At 36.5% G+C, this 24,575-nt stretch overlaps 1 long non-coding RNA gene across 1 annotated transcript in view; it reads right to left on the bottom strand.

Moving 5' to 3' along the window:
• LOC116069054 overlaps window positions 1-20,552 on the bottom strand; it is a 95,012-nt gene extending 74,460 nt beyond the window's left edge. Inside the window, exons 1-2 of the long non-coding RNA XR_004109818.1 lie at window positions 20,496-20,552; window positions 10,593-10,643 (exon numbers count right to left, since the gene is read on the bottom strand). This is a non-coding gene — a long non-coding RNA (uncharacterized LOC116069054). The remainder of the gene's footprint in view (window positions 1-10,592; window positions 10,644-20,495) is intronic.
• Window positions 20,553-24,575: the final 4,023 nt, after the last annotated feature.

The following is a 24,575-nucleotide window of genomic DNA, read 5'->3' on the forward strand; positions in this document are numbered from 1 at the left end:
AAAAGAGGGGACATAGTCAAGTATTTGGGAGGCAACAGGACTGGAGCCCTGAGGGCCAGCAGAAAGAATGGAAACAGTTAACTTCAGGAGGTAGGAGGTGCGGGAACACTCTAGAATGTACTGGAGACCTGGGAAGCGAGAAACTCTCAGGACTCAAAGGGAGGGACCTTGGATGGAGTGCCCTATAGTGGAGAGAGGAAACTTGTAGAGTCCACCTCCAGTGGAGGGACAGGACATCAAGTTGAGGAATAGGGTTGCCATCCCACAGTCAAAAGCTCTGACCCTGAATTGTTCCTGTCTGAAGGAACTGCAGAGACAAAAATGGAGAAGAGCCTGAGAGAAAGAAGGTCCAGTGACAGGCCCATATTGGGATCCAACTCAATGAGAGGCCCCAATACCTGACACTATTACTGATACTATGGTGTTCTTACAAACAGGAGCCTAACATGACTGATTTCTGAAAGACCCAACAAGCAGCTGAAAGAATCAGATGCAGATATTTACACCCAACCAATGGACAGAAGCTGCTGACCCCTTTGGCTGAATTAGGGAAAAGCTGGAGGAAACTGAGGAGGAGGGAGACCCTATAGAAAGACCAGAGGTCTCAACTAATCTGGACCTCCGAGATTGCTCTGACACTGAGCCACCAACCAAGCAGCATACACCAGCTGATATGAGGCCACTAACACATACACAGCAGAGAACTGCCAGGTCTTGACTCAGCGGGAAAAGATGCACCTAACCCTGGAAAGACTTGAGACCCCAGGGAATGGGGAAGTCTAGTGAGGTGGGGATGTGGGGATAGGGACATCCTCATGGAGATGGGGGGAATGGGATGGAGAGCAGTCAGGGGGCAGACAGGGAGGGGGATGAAGACTGGACTATATAAAAGAATTAAATAATAATAATAATAAAAAGAATCATCTAACAGAAAATGTTAGCCTCATCTAACAGAAAAACAAGTCCTACATGGACTTGACAAACACAGGCACTAACTGCACTATTAACTGTCCAACAGTCCAGTGATTTGGGGTCATTTTTAAGCTCACTATATAGGTGCAGACTGAGCCACAGAAAGGTAAAGAAGAAACTACACTGCAGGATTAATCAGAAATGAATTCCAGGACTCAGAGTCAACTGTTCCAGCTGAGCTTTGGCTGTTTGGATTTCAGCAACATGACATAGTATCTGACTGCCTATCTTTCAGGGAAGTGGTAACTTGAACAAGGACCATGTAATGCTTGATAACACATTGTTGCCTCTAAGTACATATAATGCAAACAAGTACCCAGTGAGACTTCACAGACATTTCATAACTGTTGAAGATAACTTTCAAATAAATTACTGTATAATTTAAAGGAAAAGTCCACTCAATTAGGTCTATTCAATCTCTACAGCTTCTTGCTAATCCCTTTACAAGTGGCTGCACCTGATACCAATATTCATTCATTCATTCATTCATTCATTCACTTGAGGATGCCTTCTGGAAGATGAGCTATGGCAATGTACAGTCCTTGTTATCTGGCCCTGTTTTGCCTAGAGAAAATGCTGAAAATAATGCCAGAGTAAAACTAGCAACCCTCATTCATGAGTTTATTTTTTAAAATGTGGGGACTATTTTCAAACTTGAAATAGTTAAATAGGATTTTGGCTCCAACGTTTAATAAGAACAGTGTTGTCTAGTGTAGTGCAAATGCTAGCATGCACTTTGCCACTAGCAACCTAATCACTGGGAGTTACATCAAATTGTTGTTCCTGTTTGACAGATGACATAACCATTGATCAAAGAAATGAAGTGATTAGCCTAAGAATATTGAATACGTAGTAATCCTCAAACTGAGCATTTGCATAGTGGTAAAACAAACAAACAAACAAACAAAATCGTAAGTATGAACAAATATACATAAGATCATATGATAAAGAATCATATATGTAAAGCCGTTCTACAAATTTGTTCTACAAGTACTCTATCTATAAGAGAGGCCACATAAGATGAGTGTTCCTCTATCTGCCCTAGATAATTGAGTTGAAAGGGGCCATATGGAATCATAACACAGATGTGGTATTGCAAATAAGGCAAGAGGTTGGTCCATGAAAATATCTGGTACACTGAGAGAACTGTTTGTTGAAAGAGACTGAAGCGTGGGGTGGATGCAGGTGTGGTTAATGGCAGACAAGACTGTATGGTGGGGAAAGCAAGATCACAGTACGAGTGTGTACTTGACTTCACTGGACATGTAGAAACCTTGGTGATTTCAAACAGGAGACTTGAATTTTGTATTATATGATTAATATGATAGAAAGTTAACTTTGTCACTAGTATGGCAAGGTAAAAGCTCATTTGCCTATGTCTTCTGGTGTGTGCAGGATCAGATGACAAAGGAACATGGCAGAAGAGGAGCCTGGAAAGGTAGAATGAGTCCAGACACTATAGTATCTTCATCAATAATAATAATAATAATAATAATAATAATAATAATAATAATAATAAATAATAATCTGATAATAGTCATTTTATTTTGTAGTAACAATAAATTAATACTCAATGGACAATATATTAAATAAGATAAAATTAAATGATAAATCAATCAGTTATAATCACTTATAACAGGACTTTAGGACTTACTTTATAGACAAGCTTTATAGCACGTATAAAGCCATTAGTTACCTGTGCTGATTAGAGTTTTGCTTAGTTTTGTTTAGTTTGGCTTGGTTTGATTAAGCTTGACAGCTATGGTCATCTGGGAACCAGAGTTGAGAGTTGCAAGAAAGTGCCTCTATCTGATCGGACTCTACAAGCTTGTGGAGCATTTTTTAAATTAATGATGAGGGGGTACATGTGCAGTCCAGTGTAGGTAGTATGTTCTAGGCCTAATGGCCAAATGTGTCCCAGGAAGTATAAGAGAGCAGGCTTAGTAGGTTATGGAGGATAGTCAGTAAGCAACACTTTTCTGTGGCTTCTGCTTCAGTTCTTGCCTTGAGCTCCTGCCCTGACCTCCTACTCTGACCTGCCTCAGTGGTGGACATGAAGAATATGCTAGAAGTAAAGTCATTAAAAGCATTTCCTAATACTAATTAAGTATATACCTTTGTTTATTCTTAAGTAAATATACATAGACTACAATAAATTTAAGTGAACATTTAAGTGAAAATAAAAAAAATGTGAATAAATTTCATTATTACCCAATTTGAACCAGCCATATAATGGCACCCTCACAGAACCCCACATTCATATCTTGAATCTAGTCCACATTATCCCTCTACCTTGTTCATCAAATATATATACATATATATATATGTATATATATATTGTTTTATCTTTGTATGCTATGTTTTGTTTTATAAAAGAAAAATATTAGACACAATCTATGCTTTGTCTTCACTTAATATTATCCTTGTAAGACTTGATTGTGATGAGGAATAGAGCCCTGGATGCTGACTGCTGTGTGATGCTGCACTTCATGAACTCGCTAAAGCTCATTCACCCACCCTATTGACAGAGGGAATTTAAGGTGCTTTATTTTTTCTGTTATTATAAGCAAGGCATATATTCTTTTACATATCCTTTAATACATGTATACATCCCCTATCTTAAGTTCATACTGAGGCCTTAAGGCAGTCCTGGAACCCTTTATCACACAGAGATTAAATTCTAACATGCTTTAGTTTTCACTGGAAAATACATTATTTTCTCTTGCTCCACCTTCTATCAGTCGTGCATATTATAAATCATGTGTGTCCATGTGTAGGTACATATATGCTCACATGTGTACGTACGTGTACGTGCATGCATGTAGAGGCCAGGAGGAATAATTCTTCAGTAGCCTTCCATTTATGTTTTTGAGACACAGTCTTTTACTGAAACATAGAAGTTGCTGATTAGGCCAGTCAGCCCCACCCAGGAATTTGATGTCGCTTCCTGCCCTGTACCAGATACGCAAGTTTAGGCTACCATACCTGGCTTTTGTGGGGGAGTTGAGGATTGAATTTAGATCTTTCTGCTTGAGCAATAAGCTCTTCCCGACGGCTTCATCTCCCCAGCAACATGTGGTCGGCTTTTCCCTGGCAACTGAGGGTGTTGTGCCATGATTTCAGTCTCTATGTTCTTGGCCATAATGAAATCAGAAGTATTTTTGCCTGCTGCTTATGCATTCTCTATTACGAGAGTGTAAATTCCATTTGTCTTTTGCCCTTATTTGTGCTTTGCACACAAACCAGTGCAATATTATTGCATGTTACAGATTCTGATTCTTTTCCATGTATTTATGTGATAGTTAATTCTACCCCTATGTTCTGTTTTAACCGTCTATCAACTGAAACCCATTCATAATTTTGAGACATTAAATTTACTTTCACATATTGATGAGCCTGTGTTCTCATTAGTAAACCCATCTTACCAAAGATGTAGCCACATCTACCTGTATTGTCTATCAGAAGGTTAGGAATTTCACCATGCTGTAGGTTTTTAGAACAGAAAACTTGTCATGACATAGGAGGGAGGTGGCAGGACCCATGTCTCTGATAAAGAGGAGTTGCCTGAACATCCATTTTGCAATCATTGCTTTCCCTCACAGACCTATAAACCCAACAGTCTTAAAGAAAATGTTCCTCTATTGGGCCTCTCTTATTCTAGTGTCTAAAACTGTACAAAATATATAAACTCAAATTACCATAACTTTACAATTAGAATTAATATGTGTTGTGGCTGTGCTCTGTCTGTGTTTCTGTGGGATTGACCTGACTTTTCTTACCTTCTACTTTCCCACATATATTTTAGAGTCATATTATCCACTTCTCAGTAAAACTTCTGTTGGCATTACATTGTTAGTGCAGCAGTGTTGGGAAGCATCTTTGAGAAAGCATTATGTTCAGTGACTAGATGCTTTCTCTCAGAGAGCATCCCTTCCCTTTGTTCTGCCCTCTTCCTTAGGGGTTTATTTCTCATCCTTATATATCCTCCGGGTACATAAACCACCTACTACATTATAAAGGCACATAGGCTTCCTAGAATTAGCTCCTTAGTCCTGTTTTTTGAACCATGAACCAAAACTTAAAACCCCTTTCTTTATAAATTACCCACTCTCAGATATTCTGCTGTAGCAATAAAAAAATGAAACAACAAAAGCAATAAAAGCATAAACACACACACACACACACACACACACACACACCTCCAGAAAAATGTCATTTGTGGACATTATTCTAGTTTATTATTCTCTGAAACTAGATTTATATTACATAGTTGATGTTTCTTTAATGTTATTTTTCAATATACATTGCCTTTGCAGTGGGATTATTCTTGTTTTTGAAAGACCCATTTTATAATTCCCTGTGGTAGAAGATTGTCCATGGAGATCTCTCAGTTCTTGTCATAAATTTCTTGCTATTGCTTAAACCATAGGACGTATTTTTTGGCTGTAAGATTCTAAATAGAAAATATTTTCTATGTGCAGATAGAAGTTTACATTGTCTTATACTTTAATATTTCTGTATCTGAAAATTATATTTACCCATCAATTTCAGAAAGTTCTTACCATGGTATTTCTAGGAACTACATTTTCCATTTTCATTCTGAAACTCCAATGAAAATCCATGTAGCTCTTTCCTACTACCTGTCTTCTTCCACACTGTATCTCCTTTAGTAGTTCGGTCTGGATTTTAGGTTCTGTCCCTACTTTTCATTCCCTCACATTCAGTTGACATCTCTATTCTTTGCTATTTAACTTATCTTTAGAACTGTGACAGTTGTTGTTATATTGTTAATTGCATATTTCTTCCAAATTTGATGATTTAGTAGCTCTTGGGTATGTATTTCTATCATTTTGATTCTTTAACATATTCAGTGGCTTTGGATTTATATAAGTACATTTTATGAAGTCTTTACTGAGTTAGTATTCTATGTTTCTTCTACTGGTTCTCCTTCATGGTAGTTTATTTCTTGTTTGTATGTGTTATTTAAAAGTTTTGTTATACAACCTACTTCCTGAGTAACTATTTAGTGAACTCCTTAAAGAATGAGTGGAAAATATCATTGAAAAATAAATTCTTGGAAACAGAAGTGCTTTTAAAGAAAAATGCAGGCCTGTTCACTGTGCTGCTAGAAAGCTGAACAAGGCTGTCCCAGGATCACTGTTTCTGAGGGCACTAAGGAGCAACCTGCATGCCAATTTTATAATCTGCGTATAATGGGACACACAACTGGTAGAAAGGCTGTCACTTGTTGGCCCCACAAGGCTACAGCCAAAGGCATTGTGGTTGGCTGACCTACAGCTGCCATCATGGCTGCCACCTGAAAGGTGTATGATGTCCCAGTACTAAACACTGTCACATACATACATTCTGCTTGCAGCTAAGATGTGCCCATTTGGGTTGTGTTGAGTTCCCTTAGGAAGAAGGCTTCCCCAAGTTACAAACAGTATCATTTGGAAGCACCTTTTACCAGATAGGTTAGGGAGATGGAAGAGAATGCACTGAAGGTCCACACAGAAGCAGCCATCTCTTACCAATGAAAATCAAAGAAAAGGTATGGTACCCATGGTATACAAAATGGCCCTCCACCAGAACTGCAGAGCTGAGAAAAAGATGGTATTAAATAGCTTACTCATTAAACTAGCCAGTGAAGGTCCTGACAGACATGACTCGTGATCAGGTCAGCCCAGAACGTCAGTCCAGAAGCAAAGGAATAAAAATAGTACTGACACCTCGAGGATTAGAAGAGGAAAGGAAAGTAAATCAGCTAGTATAAAGATCAAAATGTCAAAAGTGACAACAAAACAACAACAATAACAACAAAAACAACAAAAAAACACCGTTTTTGGAACAGACACAATGGAAAATCTTTATTTTGTCAAAGTAGAAGAAAATGTCTTAAGACAGACACTAATCAAATGAGAAAATGTATCATTACTCTGCCCTGTGTAATTCCAACAAAAATCAGATAAGTGAAAAGTGAGCTTGGTCAGAAAATGTCACACACAAATAAACAGCAAAGACTAACATGCAAAAGCTATACACCAACTGATACATGTCAGAGTAGTACAACCCAACTAAAAAGCAGAAAAATATTAGAACGGCCATTGCAGAAAGGCATAGAGCTGAGAGATACTGCTCTGAGTGGTACAACCTTTGCCTCGCATACACAGGGCTTCAGCAAAGGAAGGAGGGAGAAGAAAGAAAAAAGTGGTATTTGGTTTCACTATTAAATTACAATAATACTTACAAAATTGGTAGAAATCATAATATATTACAATGTGAAATATGGATATGGAGAATGAATGTCTGTAACCCAGTGGTACAAGTACAGCATGCATTTGTCATTGTTTAGGACAAGTAAAGACATACAAAGGCTACATATCAATAATATAATCTCACGGAAGACACAGCAGAACAGTGGCACATGTGTACAAAAGGCTCACGGTTACATGTTTGCAGATGAAAACTGCTAGTCATGTTCCAGTAAGAGTAGAGCACATTAACAAATCAATTCATAAATAGCAGAACACCCTGAAGTGGGAGGAAATAAACCATAGTATTTTACTTGAGAAATGACATGAAGGGATGCATTTTAACAGATAGCTGGAAGACAGGCAAGCCTTAAGGATTCATATATGTGTACTAAAGCTCTAATGAAAGCAGGAAATGACCACAGTTACCAGAAGAACCCAGTTCCATGCGTATGTGATTATGGGTGGGTACCTCACAGGTTTCAACAGTGAAGACTGGGCTGTTTCTTGATCTGCACATTCCTTGCACAGGGCTTAGTTGATCTTGTAAAATAGCACAGATCTAATATAATCTGAACTATACTTAATATACAGTGATTGTTCAATAAAACTAATAATTATATATATATAGGATGTTGCATACCTGACAATCTAGCACACTGCAGGTTAAGGTAGAAGGATCACAAGTTCAAGGCCAGCCTGGACTGCAGAGAAGTAATAAATAAATTTATAATAATTATGTTACCAAATACATAAAATAAAAATCAGTTTGTGGTGTGAATTTTGCTACCTGCTTCTTTTTTTGTTGCAGAGAGTTGCTATGAAGTAAGGGAGTATAAATAAGCTGTAAGCCAACGTTTTCACCCTCTCTGTTTACCAACAAAATCTTCTGCACAGACTCTTGTGCTTGTGGAAATGTATTACTAGCTCATCCTAAACATGAAAGGTGGCCCTTTGGGGCACCTCAGTCATGCACAGATCTCCTCAAAGATGCATCATACTGTGCATATAGGAGATTTGCTTCAAGTCCTGTGTACCTTACCAATCTGTTAAAGACGTCAAAGCCAGTTGTTTGACATGGTGTACTTGTACACAAAGCATCTTTAGAGCCCAAATACAATTTCTATCTGTTCCCACATTCACTTTATTTCTAGAGTTTGAGAAAACCAACATGTCTTGCTAATCTTCAAGGCCTAAGTTATGTTTCATCTTTAAACATATTTCAGTATTTTACTAGAAATACAGTTCAGACCATCTGTTTTAGCTACAGAAGGGAACTCAAGATTCTCTTCTCCTTCTATTGGTTTATCTGGGATTGCTGGGTGTGTGATTTGGTTCCCAGTTCTTCTGCACCATCTCTCCATGTAAGGAAATGCAAAGGTCAGATAGGAAACACCTTATGCTTTTCATTCCTAAAATCTCAGTTCCAGCTAGGAGATCTGACTTTTAGTACAAAAGCATTCACAGATAATACTCAAGTAGATAAATGTGACTATTTTCTCAGCAAATAAAAACTAACTTTATTAAAACAAAGAAAGAACAAACCAGATTAGCTTTAGAGTATAGCTCTAACCTAACACAATCCCATAATAGTCTTTCTATTGGATAAAGTTAAGGAGCTAACAGAATTTCAATATGAAGAAAATGTTTTATGAATGCATAGAACTGATGGTCCCCATATAGTGTTTTAGGCAAGGAAGGGCAAGAGAGTAAAAACACACTTCATGTGAGTAAGCAGTAGTGACCTCTGGTGAACATGGGAAACACTCTTTCAGACTGTGGTCTTACCAGGAGGCCTCAGGAGGCCAACTCTGAACACACCCAGGAAATCTTCATTCTCCCTAGTATCTTAAAAAAAACAAAACACCGAGGAACACATGAAACACATGTACCTTTGCTAGATGCTTCTTTGAGCTCACAATACAGGAAACTAACAAGTCCTATCTGACAGATTAGGTAAGTTTTACCTTAGACTTATATAACTAGGCTTTTTTTTTTTTTCAAAGAAAAACAAATACATTGGATTTGAAGAAGTACAAATTATATTACTAGGAATTGGTTATAATAAATGCCACTGAATTGGGCAACACCAAAGTGGCTCTCAAACAGTCGAACTGAGATTAGAAATGTTACTTAGCTTGAAAATTAGTCTAATACTTCATAAAACAGAGTCTTATAAGTGTCAATAAGTATAGTTTTAGGAGATGAGACATGTCAGAGAATTGGGCTTTAAAGGTTTGCCATGAATATATCATGGGTTTTACAAATAGTTTTATTATAAATTATGAAATCTAAGAAGAGAATCTAAGCTTATAAAATGGTTTCACTACAATATCAAAATCATAAATAATAACTCCAGGAGTTTCTCTAATCATTATATGACAAAATGGCTCACATGGCAGCTTAGGGAGGAAGGACCTAATTGCACGAGAGTCCAGTCCATCAGGGCAAGAAGGAGTAGCAATAGGAACATGAGGCAGCCAAGCACATCATATTCACAGTCAGATAGCACATAGTGAGAAATGCAGCTGCCCCATTCACCATGCCCTTTGTATTCATCTGGTGATCCCAGCTCATAGAATGGTGCTATCCACATTCAGGCTTGCATTCGGGGAGGATCCTCCCTCTTCAGTTTGACTCTCTGTAGACAGATTTTCATAAACATGTCTAGAGTTATATTTCAAAGGTGATTCTAAATTCTATCAACTTTACAATGAAGGTTCACCAATTCAACAACCAAATTCATTACTTTAAACCATGCATTCCATCCTGGTCATCGAAGTCTCCTGTCCATACATTTTCACATATAGTCAAAAGCTCAAACCAAACAAGAACACAAAGGGGTTCAGATTACCTTTCCAGCAGATACTCCATTCTATTCTAATATACTAACACTCAATTGTATTTTAGTAGGGATTAATATATTTTTAACGAATATGTATTTCTGAGTCTGACTCCATAAAATGAGCAGAAATGGGGTGAAGCTGTTTTTTGTGAAGTCCAGGCTACCAGTTAAACACTACCCCAAATGAAGCCCCTTGCTTCTCTCACAATGGTATTCCAGCAGAGGCAGCTGCATTTCTCACTGTATGCTATTTGACTGTGAATATGATGTGCTCGGCTGCCTCATGTTCCTGTTGCACTCCTTCCTGCCCTGATGGACTGGATGCTTGTACAATTAGGTCCCTCCTCCCCTAAGCTGCCATGGGAGTCATTTTGTCATATAATGATAAGAAAAACTCCTGGGGTTATTATTTATGATTTTGATATACAGCTGAAGAAAAACCACAAAGCCAATATACATGTTTCTCTTTGTAGATGCTCTAGTTATTGTAGATTCCATTAACTTTCAACTCTGGAGAGTCCTACCTTCATAATAATAGCCTTTCTTCATATTCTCCTGGATTCCTGTACAACAACCTAAAGCAAACAAGGAAATAAACAGTAACAATAACAGCAACAACAACAACAACACAACAAAAAAAGCAGAGCAACGAAAGAAAATCATACCATTATTAGCTATGGCTTTTGTATGACATGGAACTTTATAAAGAAATGAAGAGCTAAAGAAAGGTTGAATCAAGGACTGCTTAACCATGGATTAATGAAGACTGGAGAGTAGTGGGAGAAATGTTGTTGTACAGAGAACTAAGAATAATAAAACCAGGAACACTTATCAAGATCTTTCCATGCAGTCTCTTGTCATTGTCTTCAGAGACAAGAGACTGCTTCCCTTCCAGTATCTAGTTGCAGAGAACATTCACGTGAGGGGCTAATAATGACTTGCTTCTGGGAAATGTCAGATAGTCCTTCCTGTGTTTGTCATTTTTAAAATTCTTTCAGCTTAAAATACTCAATATTGTAAGCTATCATGTCAGAGAATAGCATGTCATGAAACTCTGTGACAGCGCTGATGACCTCAGCACTGGAGGTGTGGGCTGAGGTCCCAGAACATTATCACAGGTCACCTCTTTCTCAGGAGACAATCTTCTTGGATCTCATTTAGATCTACTGGTTATCACGGGCAGACTTCATGTGATACTCAGAAAATGGGTAACTTTTTCACTCTATTATAATTTGAGTATCATATATTTAACCTGCTGCTTTATATCCAGATAACTGGAAATGTCAGGAAATGATTTTTTCCACCGTTGCTATTCAGAGAGGAGGCAGCCAGCCAGGATAGTAGATGTCCTAGAGGCTTAACCAAAATATAGAATGTTGGGTCGTAGTCAAAAGTTAGGAATTAAAAAATCTACATTGTTGAAAGGAATCCAGTGGCTAGAACACAGTGCTCTGGGCTGTATGGTGCTGATGTGTGCACTTTTCAACACAAACACATGGAATCGATAATGCACTCATTTCTGTAAAGTGGAATTGAAAGAATTGTGCAGCTTACATATACCATGGTATTTACAAATCTCATCCACAAATGGGGGATCCCCTTTCAATCTACAGCAGTGATTATGGGTCTTAAGCTTATTTGTTGAATGCTCACTGTGCAAGCTCCCTTTTTGCCCTAGAGATTTTCTCACCGCATCAGTACCGACATGGTGCTTCTCTAAAGTCAGTTCAGTAGCTTCTACAGTAATCTAGCCTTTTAAGGCTTAATGGCCATTGCAAATTTCCTCCCAAATATTAAGATAAGCCACTGAACTCTTAGTACTTACGCAGAGCAATGCATTCCTATGAAAACAGTAATTTAACATTAAAAATAGTTATGTTATATACCTTTCATAGAATCTTGACAGACTACAACCCCTTCAAGGAGCCTACTCTAAATACTAGGGAGGAAGTCACTTGGAAGTCATATTTATAATAGCTTTCCACAGAATTCAGTTTAATTAAAAACCAGGTGGTCCTGAGATTTCCTCTAAGGCTTTGTGTTCAAAATTCCCATTGATCATGCTTTCTATAATGAAAGACTCAACTATAAACCTGGAGGAAAATGGGATAGACGAATTAAAATTTTCTCTCCTTCCACTTAATATAATCTTGATATTCATTAAGGGTTTATATTTATGACACTGAAATGGGAATCCATCAAGGAAATACTTGGTAGATTTACTAATTAATCTAGAAAATGTCTTTGTACAAAAACCTACATAATTCAAAGGCCTATTCAAATAAATAACTTTTATAAATAAATAATGAAATGATTAATAATCAAGAGAAAAATGAGAGGAAACTATAAGGAATTTCTCAAAGAAAAACAAAATGGACAAGAAGTAGAGAAAAAGATATCATCATTTTGGTAATGAACAAATAAAATGATTGTACTGGTAGTGTAGCTCAGCTACTTGCGTGCTTCCCTAGTATGGATGGGATTCTGTGTTCAACCCCATCTGCTGGTAAGCGAGGTGCTATAAAAACATTTCTGAAATATCAGTACTGTGGAGACTGGAGGAAGAGAATCATAAAGTCACAGACAGTTTTAGCTATAAAGTAAGGCGTGCCTGGGATATGTAATATGCTGTCAGCAAATAAATAAATAAATAAATAAGCCTTCTCTCTTCCCTAAAGAAAAATAGCAACAATCATTTTTACTAAAGTGAAATATAACTATGTTTTCCAGTATTTGTAAACATTTGAAAACTGATACTGGGATATGGTGTTCCCCTCAGGCCAGCCTAGGACTTCCTATGTAGCTGAGGCTGGACAGAACTCCAGATCCTCCTGCCTCCACCTCCCAAGTGATGGGATTACAGGAAATGCCACCACCCCTGATATATGTGCCTCTAGGAAGAGAACACAAATAGACATGACGTAGAACAGATTAAAAATATATTTAATGGAGAAAACTACAAAAATGTATGTTATGTTTATTTTTAGTGAAAGGGTATATAGCTAAATGGGTAGAGAATAAGAAAAAATTTTGTAAACACAAGGAGGTATTAAGTAAGCTGGAAAGACATTCATTAGAATACCAATATACTTAGTAACTCTGAGGTTTACAGATACAGACCTGTGATTCCCTGTTATGATAGAGCATTTTAAATGCTAGATTATTTTATCATATTTGCTTATTTATTTTGTGTGCATGTGTGTGGTACTTCCTAACGCTATGACATTTGTGATATGTTTTTTTAATTTGATAACTTAGAGTTTATCTTGGTACATGATACACAGAAAATCAAAACAAAATCCAATCTTATTCTTTCTAATACTCATGAACAAATTTTCTTTAACCACCTTTTTCAATAGTCCATAATTCTACCATTAACTTAGTACAACAACTTAATGAGGTTTTATATTTTTTAATCTGATTTGATATTCCTTCTTTTTATTGCTTTATTAGTTACCATAGAAAATGAAACACCTGCAGGGCAATGGTGGCACACGCCTTTAATCCCAGCACTTGGGAGGCAGAGGCAGGCGGATTTCTGAGTTAGAGGCCAGCCTGGACCACAGAGTGAGTTCCAGGACAGCCAGGGCTACACAGAGAAACCCTGTCTCGAAAACCAAAAATCAAAACAAACAAACAAACAAAACAAAACAAAAAGAAAATGAAACACCTTACTGTCACCATCCCAGCTTCACAGCTGATTCCTCTAACATAAGAGAAAGTACATGAAAGTATTTAACTTAAGTTTTAGGTAATATAAAGTCTCACAGAAATGAATGAACTCATGAGTTTTTAAACTTAATTTTGATGATGAAGGGACAACAGAAAAGAAGTGTAGCTAAGCAAAGGTCCAGACCTGATTATGAGGAGCAATGAGAGACAGAACAGCACATTAGGCCCTGTACCTGGGTCTTTAGCCTTCAAAGGCACCTCTGTTAGGAGTGTCTTTTGGAAAGTCAGAATGTTCTTTAAGGGCCTGCTTTAGGAGAGGCAAACATGTACCATGCTTGGGATAGTGTGTCCTAAACTCCAGGAATACTTTACTATTGTCAATGGTATTGGTCATTTGCATTGGATTGTTCTGAGAGATTCATATTGGATTAAAGTTCCATATTAAAAATAACAGATGTCTTCTATTAAATCAGATACACTCTCTGAGCTAGCACATGAGACATCCAGGACATTTACATCCCACTGGAGAAATCTGTCTCAGGGCATAGAAAAATTTTGTCATATTTATTATATAGTCTCCACATGTATTTTCTTCTTAATGTTATATGAATATATTTTGTCTTATTTATTGTAACTTAAATGGGAAAACTTCATAAAGAGTTGGAAAAATGGAAAGCAATCCAGAAAAAGAAGCTGTTCTCAATAATTTTTAAGACCAACTGATAAAAAAATTAAAGAACAATACAAATTTTATAATAACAATTATTAAGTAATCTTTGTTCCTTGCAAAAGATCAAGGTACGAAGAATGTTCTGACAAACAGCCACATTTAGTAGAAAAAAGGTCAACAAAGAGCATTTCATGGATGTGTTTTCTCTTGAAATAAGAAACAATTTCAAAGTGAAGTTTTAAATTCATCTTTCAAAAAAATTAGAAAGCAAGTGTATTTAAATTCCCACAGGGAGACTTAAACAAATTGAAGGATACCACAGTATTCTGGTTTATAAAATACCTCACCTAAAGAGCACAGTGTATTAAAAAGTACATTTTCTGGACCATGCCTGAGAGAGAATGCTCCTGTGGCCAGGGAGTAGAATAGTGGGCAGAAGGCTGGCAGGCCTCCCTCTGTGAAGAATGAATGAAAAGTGGAGTCAGAGACTTAATCCCCTTGGATTTGCCCCTACTACATAACAGATGTGGAGATTCCTATAATGCAAATTGCCAAGGAGGATTAAGGCTGGACTAAGGACTTAGCCATTGAAGATGAGAGCACTGCCAGGATTCCTTAGGGATTAGATAGGAAACTAAACACTAGGAATGACCCCTGGATACTAAGGTTTTGACATCAGGAAAAATACATAGTACACATCTCTAGAAAATGTAATTTGGCTTTCTAGAATTAAGAAAAGAAATCAGTGGAGAAGGTGTGGGTATTTGGTCACTTGATTTGTACACTTAGTAATAATGACTCAAGAACAAATGTTTGAAATAACTCAATCAACCTTGAACCAATAGATAAAGCATCTGCAAGGGTGAAGTCTAGGTCTGAGGGAAACTTGAGTTAGGATATAAGGGGACTAATTTGCTCAGAAACAAAACAAAAGCTAACAAACAAAAGCAGAACAAAACCAAACATCCAAACAATAGAAAAATAGCTTAAAAGAAATGATTAATGAAATTTCTTGCCAACATCTTTAAAAAGAAATTTTTGCATGAGGAATTTTTTATTCCAATTTTAATACTGTAGAATAGTAAGAATCTATTGATTATAACTGTGGTAAATTTTGAGATATTTCTGATATTGGTATTCATTATCATCCATTTTTTCTCTCTCAAGTAATAGGCAAGATTCTAATCTCTCACTTTTGACAGCATTTCTAAGATAAAATAAAATTTAGCAGCCAAATTTAGTAGAAGTAGCAAAAATCATGTACTTGCAATTTGTAAAAGATTACCCAAAATATTTACTATTTCTTAAGATTTATCATTTAGTCTTTTATGGTAAATATCCCTGAGGTCTGAAAAAGTGCCTCCCGCTGAATAGGAAAAGCTTCCATTAGCTAAAGGTAACCATCATAGCAAGCATCCTATCTCAGGCTGCAGAGACATGACAACACTGAGAAGTCTGTACAGAATTCATATTTGTCCTCTAACACAAAATATCTTATGCAAGAATTAATATGTACTGATATTGTCAAAGTATCCAGTCACCTTTTCTTTTTCTTTCTATCTTAAATAAAAGCTGACTTTCTAGTTAAGATTCCTTTACAAAGAGAGCTTATGGGAACAGGTATGTAATTATTTAGTGTTTAGTTTGCTGTATGAAATCTTTGATTAAAAAAGAAAGAAAAACCTATGACTAACCAGGTTGTTTTGCTGAAATAGCAACTGAGCCACTGTGAACTTGGCACATATTCAAATGAGGCACACAGGGATGGTGGCCATTGTAGTTTACTTCCTTTGACAGGCTGACAAAGTGACTATGTGCCTTTTTAACATCCATGGAACAAAGACAGGGATCTGAGGACACTTGCTGCTTTTTATTAAAAGAAAGAAAAAAGAAAGAAAAAGAAAAGAAAAAAATTAAAATCACTGATTCTGACCAATGTAAGTACTGAGTCAGAGTGGCTTTAAAATACTGTGCCACACTATTCTCTACTTTATCTAATGATAGAGAAAGAATAAAAACAGGTACTTTACAAAATGACAAAGATGAATTCATAATGACTGTAGTGGTTGAATGTCTGTGAAAATGTTTGGAAAAGATTTGTTCTTGAAATATCAGATTTCTAACTGTTGAATATGAAAACTAATTTGCAGTTTTTACTGTTGATAGATATTAGTAAAACCATAGTAAAACCAGGCTCACAAGATAGCTATATTGTTCTTCAAATATATTATTTATTCTCAAAAAATGAAGAAATCATTTATCTCTAAGTTACTATATGTTTACCAAGCACTCAAAGAAACAAAGTTGAATAATAGTCTACAATCTTTAAAAGAATAAAGTTCTAAGAAATTAACATGAAAAAATAAAATGATAATGTAAGCCAATAGATGAAGCAGTCTCAGAGAGCTGGGCAAGACAGAAACAAGTAACTCTAATGAGAAAAGCATCTTAAAAGGAAATATATACTTACTGACTCCTACAGCTAAAAGTAAAAAGACTAACCATACCAAGTGTTGGTGAAGACAGTGAATATTTTACATATTTATAGCTGAAATACTCAGATGATATAGTAGAAATGCTAAACAATAAAGGCACTATTGAAAACAGTTTAATAGCAATTCACAAAATTCAAAATCTGTATATTATGAACCTCTATCATGGCATGTCTATGTCTTCAAGAGAGGTTCAATCTTAAAAAAATTATATACATATATATGTACACATATACATTTATATATATGCATTTCATCAAACCTGAAATGAACTAAAGTTGTCCAGTGATATCTAAATAAACACACTGTGGTATGTCCATACACAGAAATACTAAGCATCAATAGGAAGAATTTCTGTACACATACAACAGCAGAAATGAAACTCATAATTGTTGCTATAAATGAAAGAGAATAATTATGAAAGAGCATATGTTGTAAGATCTCATGAATATGATGTCTTCTCACAATTTTACAACTACTGTAAAATAAAGATCAGTGGATGCCACAACATTTGGTTTGTGTGATATGTGTGCATGTGTTATGTGTCTATAGACACACATGTGTACAGGAAAAAGATGAAACAGAAAACTTTTAGGAAAATAAAGGGATAGAATATTAATAATATATGGCCAAACCTCATAGCAAAAACTGAATCAAATTGATGTCTATATAACTACAGATAGATAGATGATAGATAGACAGACAGACAGACAGATAGATAGGTAGATAGGTGATAGATATGTAGATATAGATAAACACACATATGGACATAGACATAGGTATGTTGCTATTGGAGTTATAAAATTATATGGCTCTATGTAACAGAGGACTCTGCCCAGTTTGGTTCAGTAATTGATGTACTTATGTTTTTAACAACAGGAAACAAATTATGAATTCAATCATGATAGGATATTTGAAAATATCTGACAGAAACAGAGAAAGTCAACACAGGAAATTTGGGAAATAAGGAGAACTAGCAAGTCAATGGGTGAAATTACTGGCACAGCAATAATCTCCATAAGTAAGAATTTGATATAAGAAGCATATCTAGTGTGGGCATCCATTTAAAACTAACATTAAATTTTAATTTTAATTAAGTGAAGTGGAAACAGAAAATGTGAATGAGTGTGTGAATAAAACCACATTAACTATTCAGAAAGTAAGAAACAATTTCTTAGCACAAAGCAGTACAGAGCAGGAGTCTTACCAGCCACAGACTGATAAGTCAAGTTTTCCCCAAGTTTCTTACTGTGGAAGATACACCAGTTATCAGTGTTTACCCATCTTCTTTATTGAATTACTTATACTTAACCAAGCATATAATAAAAAAGGTGTATCTCTCACTCAAACATGTGTTCAATTTCCTCAAGCAAATTTTTTTTGACAAAGAATAGGAAGAATTTAAAGTAGTCTCTTCAAATTTAACAAAGCAGTGATGTACATCCAATGAACATTACAGATGCTGAGAGGTGAGAAAATATATGAATAGATAGGAAAAATGTACAAAGCACTAAACAAATATACATGTACAATACACATAAGTATAAGTGCTTGTGTACCCCTGTTCATTTGTATGTGTGTACACACATGCATACATTCACACATGCCTGCCAAATATCTTCTCTCTTTGGGTTATAGTGCTTTCAACAGAGTTTAGAACCAAAGACTATGGACCTAAATGTACAACAATTAATTTTGTGGATTCCCAAGTACATTTGTTCTTACTGTCTAATAATTTATAAGAACAGATCATTGATTCATTACATTGACAATGTGCAGAAACCTAGGTCTTAATAAGTTAACGTCCATATTGTTAACAGGAAACTAAAAATAAAAGTTTAGTGAAAAAAGCATTATAAGATTAAGCATTACCTCACAAATGGAAAAATACTAGAGTGGTCAGAGAATGCATTTAAACAGGTTAATAACGACAGATTGGAATTGAGAATGGACTTAGCTGGTGAGATGGTTCAATGGATAAGGATGTTTAATGACAAGCCTGATGATGATTTCAATCCCTAGATCTCATATGGTGGATGGAGAGAACCAGCTCCTGCAAGCTGTCTTCCAGTCTCAATACATGCATACCCCGACACATGCATATGCATGCAAATAAGTAAATAAAAATATTTTTAAAAGAAAATGGGACTATAATGTTTAAAGAAAAATGTATACCAAACTTTTGTTCTTCCAAAATCAGAAATTTTCAGCTAATGAAGAGAAATAACTTCAAGTCATCTATTTGCAAGAAAATAAGAGTCCAAGGCTAAGTGATCTGAAGAAATAGGAAATAAATGTTTTAAGGATTCGAACTTTTACAAGTATTATAAGTTGCATATTCTTCTCCAAAATAAACAGAGCACCTATTTAAATTATTTATGATAATAAAATCTGTTTCATCTCTATAGTAATTGTTTTGATTGCATGGATTGAATAGCTCATCCATGGAAGCTACACATGGAAATGAAGGAAGAGTAGATGTTCAATCCAAACAAATGAGGCACAAGGCTGGACACCCTGATCCTGGAAGGACTGATGCTAATATACCTGAGTATCAGAAGCACTCTTAGAGAAACTTATTTTTTGACAATGAAAATTTCTAGAGTAGACATATAAATAAATACATTTAAGCCCTTAGGAAGAGCCAACGCCAAGATACCACTTGTTTAAAATAAGAAGAGTTATCATTAACAGAATTGAATATCCTACTTCAAAAAAGAAAATGTGATGACAGTCCCATCAAGCCAGTCAGTTCTGTCACTGAAGTCAGCATGAGGAGAGACGCATAGACAAGAGGAGACAGCTTACTTCATCAACTCTGGAGCCAAGGTGTGCTCATCCCGGAGAGGACTTACTGCAAGTTATGTGCTTCCAAGTCCACAATTAGTAGCTCATGGCTCCTCCCCAAATTTCATCTAACCTTCACATCTACACAAGGGACTTCTCCAACCAAGACATTTCTAGAACCATCATCTACAAGCTCTCAAGAATCCATCGTCTACTCTCATGCCCAGGAATCAGCAACGCTCAGCCCTTTCTCTCTCCTGTTAAAGTGAGGGCTTCCCTACAGCTCCCAATCATTTCACAGTACAGTCCAAAGGTTGACAGTGATGTTTGCAATGGCATCTACATTTCTTCCCAATTCTCTTAGAAATCGGAGAGGAGAAATAATAGGAAGGAAATTACAATCTGTACACCCACGAATCCCCAACCTCTACCTCATATGTGTGTTCTACCTGAACACTCATTAATGTTGCTAATGCAACAGCAGGCATCCTCGGCCTTCTCCTAAAAGCAACAAGGAGAGTGCCCTCTTTCAAAATTATTCTGTGCTGTTCTGTGGCCACAGTGGCATTTTTCACAGTTGGGCTTATTCTCCACATTGTTGTATCCAGTCAAAGCCACTCAAGAGTTCCTACGGTCCCAGCAGCACTAAAAATACATAACAGCCTCCTTACAATAATGACTGTGAATCACAGCATTCCTCGGCTGACATAAGTAGTTAAAATAGTTGAAAAAAAAGTTAAATAAAACTTTTTTAAAAGTTCAAGTGAAAAAATATATGAAAAGGGGGTTGAAAAGGACTCCCCTACCGTCTAACAATATTAAAGTCTGTCTCAAATTTACAAACGTCCTCAGGAACATCAAATGCCGCAGCTTCAAACACACGCGCCAGCTTCAAGCCCGACAGCTTCAAACGCCGCAGCTTCAAACACGCGCCGCAGCTTCAAACGCGCCGGCTTCAAACAGCCTTGGGCAGCCATCTTGCACACGCTCCAAGGAGCACAACCTCAGGGCCCTTAGGCGGCCACCCCATCCCGGAGGCCACACAGAGGCTTTGTTGGGGGAAAAAATGGGAAGAAGAAGGGGGGGAGAAAGGAAAAGAAGAAATATCATTTGCAGACGTTAAATTAGCCCGTAGAGGGAGCTCCTAGAGCCCCGTAATTTCCCAGTAATTGGAATATCCTGTAATTTAAAATGTAGCCCCATCATTTGTTAGAGAGAGCATCCAGGGGTCACAGGGAGCAAGGCTCGCTTCTTACCGATCTCTGCATGCCTAGAAAATGCAATTCCATTCAGATCCCCTTGACCGTGTGTTTTGTTATCGCAACAAAAAGGTGGTGATTCTTGGCTACATGTTCTCCAAAAACCAGCCCAGAAATTAAAGTGGCTCATCTATGTGTGCCGTTCGGGTGAATCCAACTGAATAAAGACCATGATAAGAATAAAGTTCCAACAATTAGAATTGTCATGGCAATAACCTACATGTCCCCCACTCACGGCGGCTTTCATTTCAGAAGCCCTGCTCTCTTTCAACCTTGACTAGATACAAGCTCATGGCTCTCCATCTCCCTCACTGTACAGTCCTCAGACCAGGAATGCGGCAATAAGGCTCCAGACAAAGGGATAAAGCCAGAAAATGGAATGATACAATAGCAGAGAGCCTTTTCAAAAATAAAACACAAGAGAAACAAAATTCCAAATTCTGTGGAAAGATTGACGAGCAAGCACACTTACACATAAAGGAAGCATCCAAATGTACAGTGGGGGTCTATTATCTGCTCTTCTGAAGCACATTTTGAAAGGAAACTATACTTTACATTTATGTAATTCTTAAATATTTAGAAACTCCAAAAGTGAGATGGTTTCTAAATATGTTTTAACCTCTAAAGTGATGTTACTTCTGTCTTAAAATGCATATCTAAATGGCATAAACAATTCCTAGTAGCTGAGTTTTAATCAATAATTTAACACGTGTGAATTTTATTCTCTTTAGGATAATCTACCAGGTGCCAAGAAAAACCTATCTATTCAAAAATGTGTCTATGTAGTTTAAATTATTAAATGATACACTTGTAAGTTGTTGCTGAATCTCTGCAATATACCTGCTTGTTTGGGAGCCATGATTATCTTTCGTATGGGACTTATAATGTATGTCATATAATTTTTAGAACAAAATATTGTATTAATACTGTACGTTTTGTATAAGCAATGTAAAAGCACTACACACACACACACACACACACACACACACACACTTACTTTGTAGGGAAGCATTCCCCAGAAAGAACTCAATATCAAACTCATATTCACCACAGCTAAGAAAACAATCTTACATGGTAATTTTAAAAACTTAATTTATCTGTATTTGTCTCCCTACTCAGCTGTGTTTTCACGACCTCAAGTTCTTCATGCCTTAGAAATATTTTATTTCAGATGTGGCTGATAGCCAAGATCCTGACATGTATCCCACATTTAAAACTTAACAAGAAAAGAAAATGTCAAAAACCTCATAGATACAATTCATCCATAATAACTCCACACAGGTTCAGGGCTTTCTTGGCATCTAAAGCTAGATCCTATTATGATACTAACCTTAGTTTATCAAGGGCTTGATTGAACGAGAATCTCATGATGACCACATGGATGAGAGCAGATGCACAGGGGATCCTTAGGCTTAAGATCTGAAAATAAGGAGAATTGTCACAAATGGAATCATTGGTCACCATGGACCTAAAATAGACCCAGCAACTGTAATCTGTTATACTTATGAAAGAAAAACATTTATCTGTGTTTAAGAATTTAAGGCTGTAGATCATATAAGATTATAATTGATGAATTATCTTAAAGTTATTATTGGCCATCTGAAGGAAGGAAGGCAGTAATGATATTTAGACAGATTTATGAACAGTTTTTATTACTTGGTGGTGAGAGAATCAGCAAAGATTTTTTTGAGTAGAAAAGAAACCAAAATGAATATGAAGGACAACTTCTTCACTTCTGAATTTCTGCATTAGTAAAACATTGAACTCCATTACTTGCTTGTTGCTGTGGATACATATCCTAGTGCTGAATTTGGTGTATGTAAAGCAGGAAAACTAAAGAGCTTGTCAAAAGACTACACCCTTCATCCTTAGATTGCTGTAGAGTTGATAAAGAATGCCACTCAATTATAGGAAGGAAAAAAAGGAGAGAATGTTTATTGCACTTCAAGCAATGACCATGCTTCCTACATGAGACAGACGAAAGCATTCTATGGACCCTTTCTTTCATAGAAACAGAGCGAATAAGCTGTTTGAGCTTTACTGCTTTTAACCACAGATATAAAGAATAAGTAGAGCTGCAGTTGTCTGCAATGGCTTCAACCCAGGTGACTTGGTAACTCACCACCTTTACACTTTCTATTACCTTATTGAGTAGCATTTAATAAGGCTCTATATCTGATAGCCTATGGTTTCCTTGTTTGAAGTCTTTTACAGACTCAGTTTTCCTGTTACCCACACTGGTGACTTTGAACATGCTGTTTGATACCCTAATGGCCTGTCAAGACCACTGCTCTGGTTAGGATTAGAGCAGCAGTTTCAACCTGTGCATGGTAATCCTTTTAGCAAACCTCTATCTCCAAAATTATTTACATTATGATTCATAACAGTAGCAAAATTACAGGTATGAAGTAACAACAAAACTAATTATATGGTTGGCAGGGTTGCCACAACAAGAGGAACTGTATTAAAAAGTTGCAACACCTGGAAGGTTGAGAACTACTTACTGGATTAGAGAAATATAATCTATATGTAGATGGGTCTGTTCCCACAGTCAATTGTCCATGGGTTTCTCTGTTCTTGTTATCTGGCTTGTTATCGTCAAATCTGTGAGGTTTCAACTTGTAGTTTGTTCAGATGTGAATAAAAACATGCTCCCAGGAACAATTGCTACCCAGAACTCCTACAGGAATGTTGAATATAGACTCTTACTACTATAGAATAAAATTTCTAGTCATCCAATTTCCATAAGAGAATCAAAAGAATCTAAATCAAACATTAACAATGAAGCAAAAGGTCAATTAAAATATATCTTGTTATCAATAATTATGACATAATATGATAGTACCTATATGTGATATAGAAAACCAATGACTAAAGACATAAAGACATCTGTAGATTAACATAAACCCATTGGTTATAGCTCTCCACAGCTGGAATTCATACTAATATCTTTTCCTCACATAAACGTACCTGGTTCACATATCAAACATTATTTGCTATAAGTTGATTGTGTTTAGGGTTTTTTCTTAGGCAAATAGAAATAAATAATGATACTTAAATGTATGCATACAGATCTCCTCACTCTGTACAGAAGGTGACAATGATTTCTATAACTGTCAAGATAATGAACCCCCAAACGACTTCTAACCAAAATGTAAATCAATTACATACTTAAACTGAAGAGCAGGAGGAGCTCCTGAAACACAGATATCCTTTCACTGTGTGGAAGGGTTCAACATGAATATGCGATATGAGGCCATTTTCCTTTCTTTTAATTGTTACTTAACCTTAAAACCTAGCCACATAATCATTCAAAACTATGTTGTGAGAACAAAGGGGACACTAGTAAAAATTAATGCCATAAAATCTGTCTAAACCAGAAGGTCTGACAAACTGGGCTGTATAGCTGCCCTTAGACAGGAACATTCGTGTCAACACTCTGCTTGAGGTGTGGTTACTGAAAAGGGATGTTTTTGGAAACTTCTTTCTTTCTGCACTACTCTCTGGAAACAGATATCTCTTGCCATGCATATACTAAGTATACATTGTAAGGATGTCAATGGGTTGAGGACTGGAGCTCTTTCAGTTCTGTTGGAGCTGCTAGGCTACAACCACCTGTAAACACTC

This window comes from Mastomys coucha, unplaced genomic scaffold (genome assembly GCF_008632895.1).
Source record: "Mastomys coucha isolate ucsf_1 unplaced genomic scaffold, UCSF_Mcou_1 pScaffold22, whole genome shotgun sequence".
Classification (NCBI taxonomy): domain Eukaryota; kingdom Metazoa; phylum Chordata; class Mammalia; order Rodentia; family Muridae; genus Mastomys; species Mastomys coucha.